This window comes from Octopus sinensis, linkage group LG5, assembly GCF_006345805.1.
Source record: "Octopus sinensis linkage group LG5, ASM634580v1, whole genome shotgun sequence".
Taxonomy (NCBI): Eukaryota; Metazoa; Mollusca; class Cephalopoda; order Octopoda; family Octopodidae; genus Octopus; species Octopus sinensis.
Window position 1 is genome coordinate 74,716,989 of NC_043001.1, and position 6,538 is coordinate 74,723,526.

Sequence of the window (6,538 nt, forward strand, 5' to 3'; positions counted from 1 at the left end):
ACCACTTAGTTTATATATATAATAAATATAAAATACATCAAGTGCAAGGACATCACCAACGAGTGAAAAATACGTAGAAATACCAAACAAAATATAATAAGAGCAGGACAACAGCAACGGATGAAAAATGCGTAAACACAATGAGAGACAAGTACGGGACAAAATGCCGAAAGAAGTCTAACTTCTCCTCGGTTGGCTACAGTTAATTACTTCCTATTTCGAGCTTTCAACGACAAGATACGAAAACTTCATAAAACAGCAACATCCAGAAATTTCAGAAATATAAAATTTATGGAGAGTTAGAGCTTCGAACGAACACATAACGACAGAGTGGACGTACAGAGTAAACAAACAATCGACGAAGAGAAACATTAAGCGCCGTTAAGCCATGACGCATTGTAATAGGTAACGCCTGGGAGAAATTTTGAAAGTATGCAGAATAAGTAGAAGAGAAGAAAATTGTAGAAGAGAAATAAAAGGGGGAAATGTCGGGAGGCGAGAAAAATGACGTCCAGCTATGTGCACGTCGCATCCAGAAAAGACAGATGTAAAAAAATGGCTTGTAGTCATGCAAGAGCAAACAGGTAGAGAAGGAAGACAAGAGAGAGGATGAGGTAAAAAAAACAAAGGGAGTGAGAAGAAGGGTGAAGGAACGAAAGATAGTAGGGAGTGAAAGAAAGATAGACAGGGAGCAGCAAAAAGGGAGTGGGAGAAACAGAGAATAAAGAGGATTGTAGAGGGATAGGGGAAATAAATAAAGAAATAAAGAAAGAAAGAAAGAAAGAAAGGAAGAAAGGGAAGAGTCGCAGAAATTATAAATAAAAGTAAAAACTTGCTGTGGACAAGGCTGCGTGGCATTCGATTATAAATAAATAAGTATATATAAAGTACATCAAGTACAGGACATCACCTACGAGTGGAAAATTCGTAAACACACGAGCGATAAATACAGAACAAAATACCAAAAAATAAGTAAGTGCAGGACATCAGCAACGAGTGAAAAATATATAAACGCATAATGAGAGACAAGTTCGAGACAAAATACCAAAAGAAGTGTTCATGATATACAACTGGTGTCAGACAAGCTTGTGTAGCGTGCCGCGTGTTCACAAGCAATTTTAGACTCAAATACATACAATATAGTTGGTTTTTCTGGAAAATGGAGAAAGTCTGTTCGACTATGCTGTTTATACAATATGAAACTTGTAGCAGCTCGAATTTAAATTCTGTGTATATTAAATGATTTTTATCGCGCACTGGATTGAGTACTTTTATTGTTGATACCACTAATAACGAAACAACACACCATTATATAATATATATACATATACATACATACCTACATACATACATACATACATACATACATACATACATACATACATACATAATATTTATATATGTGTGTGTATATATTATATATACATATATATTCAAACGTACATGTATGTATGTATGTATGTATGTGTGCGTATGTATGTATGTATGTATGTATGTATGTATGTATGTATGTATGTATGTGTATGTATGTATGTGCGTATGTATGTATGTATGTATGTATGGACGGATGGATGTATGTATATCACTGTATCAATGCATGTACATATCATCTTCATCATGTTGGAATGTGTGTTTAACGCAAATAAGATAATATTGTACTATTTCAATAAAAGAAATTATGACATCGTCTTCCTGTGTTAGTATGTTTTTCTTTTAAATTTAAATTCCATGAGAAATATAGCAAAATACATGTAAGACCGAAAACTACGGAGAGATAGAGGTAGTACAGCAGCATGTGCGCGTGTGTTTTGTGTGTGTGTGTGTGTGTGTGTGTGTGTGTGTGCGTGCGTGTTTGTGTGTGTGTGGATAGATAGACATTCACACATATGTATACGTAAACACATTCTTACATACATACGTTCATACGTACACACACATACATATTTACATACATACATACATACATGCTTACACACACACACACACACACACACACACACACGAAGGACGTCCGCACAATTTTCTCAACCAAATGCACTTACAAGATATTGGTTAACGCCAGTCCATAGTGCAAGACGCTTGACTAAGGTGCCCTGCAGTTGGACTGAACACGAAACGATATATTTGCAAACCCCACCCAAATACACACACACACAAGTACTCTCGGACAAACTAGGTCTGTGCACAATGACTGAAGCATGTTTTGAATTAGATGATAACTGAAGCATGTTTTGAATTAGATGATAACTGAAGCATGTTTTGAATTAGATGATAATGTTTTGATTAGATGATAATCGGAAAGTGCCTTTTGCGTTAACAAAGCAAGTGCACGATGAAACGGACAGATTGGAAAAAAACGGAATCATTGAAAAAGTTTAAATGACTGTTTAAAAATGAGCCGTTATCCACTGCCGACCCCAGAAGATATCTTTACAAAACTAAACGGAGGAAAAATATTTTCAAAACTCGATTTGTCTGACCCATATCAACATATCAACCCATATCAACAAATCAAAGTAGATAAAAAATGCTCAAAGCTGTTATCGATCAACACGCACAGAGGTCTATACAAATACAATATACTACCTTTTGGACTGAACGTAGCACCTGCAATATTTCAAGAGGTGATGGGCGCGATGTTGGCAGACTGTCAATTTGCTATTCCTTACCTTGATGACGTTTTAATCAAAAGCGAATCGCAGAATGAGCATATCGAATACGAACTTTTTTTTTTTCTTTTTTAATATTAAGGATCGAAGATGTCTTGACCCGTCGAGAGCAGACGCAATGAAGAATATGCCTCCTCCAATGAATATACCGACATGACAAGCTTTCCTTGGCCTAGCAAATTACTGTCAACAGTACATTCCAAATATACATAAATTGAGAGCACCATTAAACTAGTTACTAAAAAAAAAGAAGTAAAATGGGATTGGTCAGCAAAGTGCCAAAACGCATTTGAAGACATAAAGAAAATACTAATTTCTGACTTGTTACTAGCGCATTTCAATCCCAGAATGGCTATCGTTGTAGCATCAGATGCTTTGAAGCATGGAGTAGGAGAAATCTTGCTGCACAAGTATAAAGATGGAAATATGAAGCCAGTAGTTCATCCTTCACGTTCGTTGATAGCAGCGAGAAAAAAGTATAGTCAAATAGAGAAGGAAGCTCTATTGATTATTTTTGCGGCAAAAAAATTTCACAAATTTCTACATGGTAGAAGCTTTTTGTTACAAACCTACCATCGACCTTTACTATAAATTTTTAGATCAAAGAATGAATTGCCTACCCATACAGCGAACCGACTACAACGCTGGGGTACAATGTTGCTGAACTACAATTTTAAGATGCAGTATATTCCATCGAAGAAAATTGGTCATGCAGACTGCTTATCGAGGCTAATTCCCAACAGCGTGGAATCGCTAGAAGAGACCGTGACAGCATCATTGCAGTCAGAAAATGCAGTAAGAAGTATTGTGTGTATTATAATTTAGGAACTGCCGGTGACAGCGCATGATATATAAATGAAGTCTGTAGATGATAGTTACATTACAAGAATGAAAGAAACGTTGAAAAATAAGCATAATAAAAATACAAATTCAAATAATTTCTCACTCTGCGACGATGTCTTAATGTACGCGCGGAGAGTAGTAGTACCAAGTGCACTACAGAAACGAGTATTGCAACAATTCCATGGTAGACAGCCGAGAATGCCCAGAATGAAACTTGAATGAGGAACTTTATATAATGGCCGACTATGGACAGGGACATTGAGAAATTGGTGAAAGCATGTAGAGGTTGCGCGTTGGCAACTGAAGCACCACCAGTAAAATACCATTCACGACCGGAGACTGAAAGCCCATTATCCAGGATACATATCGACTACACTGGACCAGTGAACAGCGCATACTATCTAATTGTTGTGGATAGAGTTATGCAGCTGTAATAAACCCGCAGCAAGGACAACAATAAAGTTCATGCTGGAGTTATTTGCTCGATACGATGTTCCAGATACGTTAGTTTCAGATAATGGAACACAATTCACGGGATGTGAATTGAGACATTTCTGCAAAATGCATGCCATAAAGCATATCTTAAACCGGCCCTGTCACCCGAGGTCAAATGGGCAGGCGGAAAGATTTGTCGACACATTCAAAAAGTCTCTAAGAAAAGCTAGGAACGAGCTAGATAATGACGAGGTAGTAACGGTGAATAAATTGTCATCTAAATTACGTAAAAGTGAAAATAACACTGACATTTCATTTTAACAGATATCTTTACCAAAATTACATTTAAATGTCTTGAAATACTAAAGGGTAAATTTATTCAATAAAATCGCCATTAGCTTCAACCACAGCCTCCAGGCGACTTGGAAATCTCCTGCAACTCTCCTGTACAGTTTCCTGTTAAAGTTAGTGAATGCTATCATAATCCTTGCCTTCACTCTATCTTTGGTATTACAAGGAGTTTTGATGGTCTTTCGCTCAACTGTGCCCCACACATAATAATCAAGGGTTTGCAGTCAGGGGAGTTAGGTGGCCAGATGTTAGGGGTGATGTGGTCACAGAAATTGTCTGATCGCCATGACTAGGTTTCCCTGCTTGTGTGGCATATTGCAGAGTCCTGTTACCACACAGGGTCTTTCAGCAGCCACTCTCTTGACCCAGAGCAGTACTACCTCCTCTCGGCACTTGATGTAGGCCTCCGTGTTGAGGCTGAGACCGTGTGGGAAGATGAATGGAGGCATAATGTCGCCATCACAAGTGATCACTCCAAACAACATGATGTTGACTGGATGCTTGATATTTATCACTCTCGGTACATGTTTCTGGGACTCGGCAAGCCAACCGTTGCTCTGTATTCTCTGTCTGACCTTGACAGAATTTTTTCTCGTTTGAGAAAAACCAAAGTATGTTCCGTTGGAGGAGATGCTTGAGTTTGTTCAAAGGCTTCGTGGCGCAGTCTTTCCTCTTGTCTTTTCTCATTTTGTATGAGGAATACCGAATGTTTTCATGAACTACCTGCTTAATAAGAAACTCATCCGCTCCCATGTCCCACGTGATGAACCTGGAGTGACTTGGAGTGGTTGTTGTCAATCACGGCCTTGATCTCACCGACAAATTCAGGAGTTCTTTTCTTATCAGAACGATCAGAGTGAATTTTCCGAGTTGCCTTACCTTCGTAATCACCATTAGACGCATCCAACTCTTTCCGAATTCTCTGCTCTATCTTCAGATTGACACTCAAACTCTCTGAAATGTTAGTATTTGAACTTTCGGCGCGAATGCCAAGCAGTACATGTCGTTTCCAAATTTCTGGCAGAGTAAATTGCGTCATTGTGCTGCTTTTCTCACAGACGGTGCCCAAATGACCCTAGCATATGGTGTAGTCAACAAAATCAAAAACAAACAATGTGCATGTGCAAAATAAAAAATATAAAATGGCGGCAATTTACCCACCGTACCCAGTATATTAATCGAAGTGTACAGTTATATATATACCCATTACAGCTGATCTTAACCGGTTTGCTTTCAAATTTAGGCACAAGGCTACCAATGTAGAAAGGAATGTGTTTGTCTATACTAATGACCTTAGTGCATAACTCATACTTTATCTTATCGGCCTCCAAACCAGAAGAAAGAAAGGCAAAGTTAAGAACAGTATGGTACTGAAACTCAGAGCGTAAAAAGCCGGAGCAAATACCATATGTTATTTTTTCCGGCGTTGTAGTATTTCTGTTAATCCTCCACCCTTTCAGTGATTATTTCCAATTAAGCACGAGCCCAATAATTTTGTGTTAATCCATTAAATTGACCACAATTCGTTACTGGTATTTGGCTTTTATCGACCCCGGAGGAATAGAAGTGAACCTAAGGGTAATTTGAACTCTGAACATAAGGATTCGGAACTAAATATTGCATGTTATTTTATACGGCGCTGCAGCAATTTCGCCAGAACCTTATATGTATATTTTTTTATATAACTTAAAAATACATATTTATATATATATTTTGTCGCCAGGCGCCATATTGGCACAGTACATGCCTATATCTGAATTCAATTCAGCTTCCTTCTATATTTGTATCAACTGAAATGCAAATGATACAAATGTAGAAGGAAATCAATAAAAACCAGTTCCAAATGAGATTCTTTACAAAATGAGAGTGTTAAGACAAAATTAACCTATGATCTTACACACTAGAAAAGCGTATAAAATAGCCAAGGGAAGTTACCTCGTACCTTTATTCTTTGAATTATCTCTCTTGTCAGAAGTTACGCTTAAACTGACAATGATATATTTAAAACCTGATATATTTTGGTTTAGCCTTAAGTCATGATCAGCCTAGTTAAGCAGCCATATGATCAAAGGCGAACTGGTTATAGCCACCCTGTCTTTTGCATATCCTCGTGCGTACTCACACACACAACATGGCAACACCCTTAGTGCTGAAAAATATAGAAGAATAAAAGAATAAACACACACGCACACATAAATGTAGGTATATCTATATCTATCTATCCAATACACGCGCGGGCC